The 4,188-nt window shown below is 42.3% G+C and overlaps 1 pseudogene; it reads right to left on the bottom strand.

Moving 5' to 3' along the window:
- Window positions 1-949: 949 nt before the first annotated feature.
- LOC141585228 (uncharacterized) lies at window positions 950-3,354 on the bottom strand (annotated as a pseudogene).
- Window positions 3,355-4,188: the final 834 nt, after the last annotated feature.

Raw genomic sequence — 4,188 nt, 5'->3', positions numbered from 1 at the left:
CAGCACTAGAGAAAGATGTAGCTGGGAAGCTAAGCCAGTCTAGCCTTTCCACATTCTTCTGCCTGGTTTTTATTCTGACCTCACTGGCAGCTGATTAGATGTTGCCCATCCGGATTGAGGGTGTGTCTGCCTCTTGCAGCCCACTGACTCAAATGTTAATCTCCTTTGGCAGCACCCTCACAGACCCACCCAGGATCAATACTTTGCATCCTTTAATCCAATCAAGTTGACACTCAGTACTAATCATCACAGATCCACCCCTTGTCAACCTAAACCCATACACATCTCCTGAGATCATACATAATGTTCAAATAAAGACAGAAATAAGGTCCTAATTAAACCTTACATAATAGGACTATCCTTCATACAACCAAAAATGCAATCATCCCCAAAAAAATGCTTTTTAAAGTTTTACATAAAGTTAAAAATACTCAAATGCTGATATGAAGTCAATAAATCTTACATCACATGATAAAGAAAAAAACAATGAATTAATTTTCTTAGTACAAGTGTATACATTATACATGCACAAACTTGCTTTTATCCAAAGAAAGAGGAAGTACTAATGATAATTACAGTCTTCATTTCTGCAACTCATCCCATGGCCATAGCTAGTATTGATGAGTGCCTTCTTCTACTGCCCATTCTGTATTCCCTTTACATTCAGCAATCACCTCAGCAGGTCATTTTTCTTTTCTTGGTGGAATGACCCAATCTTTCATTCTTGAAAGGTCTGGGGGATTTGTAGTCCTGCCTGGAGTGGGCTGCTGTAGTTTCCCATTGACCTTAATCACAGGACATGGTAATACTAACGGATGCCCTAATGCATCCCCTGTATTTCATGCATACTCTTCCTTACCTCCGTTGTGGAGTAGTAGACTGATTTCATCTTGATAGTCTGGGTCAGTCACCACAGCTAACACTGTAACTCCCTTCTTAGCCTGTTGACTTAAAGGTAAGAGGAGCCCAGAGTTTCCAGTGGCAATCTTAAGTTCCAGTTTAATGGAATTGCTGTTGTGTCTCCTGATGATAGTGTTCCTCCTTCTGGAACTAAGACCTCCCGGCCAGCAGAATGTAATGTTGCGGGAACAGGATGCAGAAATTTACTGAGTGGATCACTAGGGGTGATGGTGAGTGGTACCACTTCCACTTCCTGGACCCCTGAATTCTGGCTATGAGTGAAAAAGTACCATATATTGAATGCTGATTCAGAGCATACACGGCCTTCTGGAGAACTTTCCCCCTGCCCTTCAAAGTATTGTCACCTATTTGGCATTGTAATTGTGACTTCAAAAGGCCATTCCACCATTCGATCAATCCAGCTGCTTCAGGATGATGGAGAACATGGTAAGACCAGTAACTCCGTAATCATGAGACCACTACTGCATTTCTTTAGCCATAAAGTGAGTGCCTTGGTCAGAGGCAATGCTGTGTGGAATACCATGACAATGGATAAGGCATTCTGTGAGTCCACGAATAGCAGTCTTGGTAGAAGCATTGCATGCAGTTTAGGTAAACATATCCAGAGTAAGCTTCTCTTCTAGTAAAGACAAACCTCTGCCCTTTCCATGATGGAAAAGGTTCAATATAATCAACTTGCCACCAGGTAGCTGCCTGATCACCCCGAGGAATGGTGCCATATTGAGGGTTCAGTGTTGGTTTCTGCTGCTGGCAAGTTGGGCACTCAGCAATGGCCACAGCCAGGTCAGTTCCTGAGCCCATGCATAGCCTCAATCCCTTTCACCACGGCCACTTTGTTCATGGCCCCATTGGGCAATGATAGGGAAGACTGGGGAAAGAGACAGTGGTGTCCACAGAATGGGTCATCCTATCCACTTGACTATTAAAATCCTTCTCAGCTGAGATTACCCACTGGTGGGCATTCACAAGGGATGCAAATATCTTCACAGTTTTGGACCACTCAGCGAGTTCCATACCTCTCCCCGAAGTTTCTTTGTCTCCAGTTTTCCAATCGCTTCTTTCAAGTCCCTGACCATCCAGCCAAACCATTGTCTATAGCCCATGGATCAGTATATAATTGCACATCTGGCCATGTCTCCTTCCATACAAAGTACACATCCAGGTGCACTGCTTGAAGTTCTGTCCACTGAGAAGATTTTCCTTCACTGCTGTCCTTGAGGGATCTCCTAGAAAGGGGCCGTAATGCTGCAACTGTCCATTTTTAGGTGGTGCCTGCATATGGTGCAGAACCATCCATAAATCAGATCCTAGTCTTATCTTCTCTGTCCACTGATCATAGGGAACTCCCCATGAGGACATCAGTGCAGGCTGGGGGACAGAAGGCAGTGTAGGAGGAGCAGAGACCAGGGGAATTTGAGCCATTGCCTCATGTAACTTATTTGTGCCTTTAGGACCTGCTTGAGCCTGATCGCATACAGAGTATTTCCATTTGATGATGGAATACTGCTGCACGTAGCCCACTTTATGGCTACATGGGTCAGAAAGCACCCAGTTCATGATAGGCAGCTCAGGTCGCATGGTGACTTGATGACCCATAGTCAAATGTTCTGTTTCCACCAAAGCCCAGTATCAGGTTAATAGCTGTCTCTCAAAAGGAGATTAGTTATATGCAGAAGACGGCAGGGCCTTGCTAAAGAATCCTAGAGGCCTCTATTGTGATTCACATATGAGGGCCTGCCAGACGCTTCAGTGCTCCAAAAAGCATCCCTATCTGCCACTGACACCTCAAGCACCATTGGATCTCCTGGGTCATATGGCTCAAGGGGCAGAGCAGCTTGCACAGCAACCTGGACCTGTTGCAGAGCCTTCTCCTGTTCTGGACCACACTCAAAACTGTCAGACATTCAGGTCACTCAATAAATAGGCCAAGAGTAACACACCCAAATGAGGAATGTGTTGCCTCCAAAATCCAAACTGCCACACTAGGCATTGTGCTTCTTTCTTGGTTGTAGGAGGTGACAAATAAGGCAACTTATCCTTCATCTTAGAAGAAATATCTTGACAGTCCCCACATCACTGAACCCCTATAAATTTTGTTGAGGTACAAGTTTCCTGAATTTTAGTCAGATTGGTTTCCCATCCTCTGGCACAAAAATGTCTCACTAATAAGTCCAGTGTGGTTGCTACCTCTTGCTCACTGGATTCAATCAGCATAATGTCATCAACATAATGGACCAGTGTGATATCTCACAGAAGTGAAAAGCAATCAAGGTCTCCCTGAATAAGATTATGACACAAAGCCGGAGAGTTGATACACCCTTGAGTTAGGACAGTAAGGGTATATTGCTGGGTTTGCCAGCTGAAGGCAAATTGCTTCTAATGGGTCTTATAGAGAGGGATGGAGAAAAAGAAATAAAGGATATTCAATTAGGAAAAGAAGAAGTCTTACTGTCTCTGTTTGCAGATGAAATGATTGTATATCTAGAAGATCTCCTGGTACCTGTTATGCAGCCGTTCACTTGGCAAATGGCTTCCAAAATGAAAAATAAATAAAAATAAAAAGACTGCTTTTTATCTTACCACCAAAAGTAAGACTCACCATTAATATTTTGGAAGAATATGAGAGAAGATTAAAAGATTAACTTTAAAAACTTTTTATCCCAAACTTAGTACCTTTAAAACTTTAAAAGCAAATGGATGTAAGGAATCTTACAAGCATATGTGTTTCACAGTTATATAAGATTAAAAACTTGAGAATGAATTGTGGCAAAAGGAAATAAGGGTAGGAAAATAAGATGAAGCCAAGAGTGAGGGTAGAAATCACAATTCATATACTTTACTGAGTTCAGCAATGTTTCTCCAAAGTTTATGTCCACGTGGAACTTAAAAATGTGACTCTTATTTGGAAATAGGGTCTGTGCAGATAGAATTAAGTTAAGGTAAAATCATACTGACTGGAAGTGGGAATGTGGATAACTCCTATATGACTAGTACTCATAAGGTGAAGAAAATTTTGACACAGATACACAAACGCAGGAGAAGACTGTGAAGACAGAGGCAGAGATTGAAGTCATACAGCTGCCAGTCAAAGAAAACCAAAAATTACAAGCATCTAAGCTATAAGAGGCAAAAAAGAATTCTTCCATGGATCCTTGCACAGGAAGACCATCCTGCTGATAACCTTGATTTCAAACTTCTAGCCATCAGAACTGTGACAGAGTAAATTTCTGTGTTAAGTCCCCCATATTATGATAATTCATCATGACA

The sequence above is a fragment of the Saimiri boliviensis genome, chromosome 7, assembly GCF_048565385.1.
Source record: "Saimiri boliviensis isolate mSaiBol1 chromosome 7, mSaiBol1.pri, whole genome shotgun sequence".
NCBI classification, from domain to species: Eukaryota; Metazoa; Chordata; class Mammalia; order Primates; family Cebidae; genus Saimiri; species Saimiri boliviensis.
The sequence above is the reverse complement of the archived record's forward strand: the minus strand, read 5'-3'. Positions and strand labels throughout refer to the sequence as shown.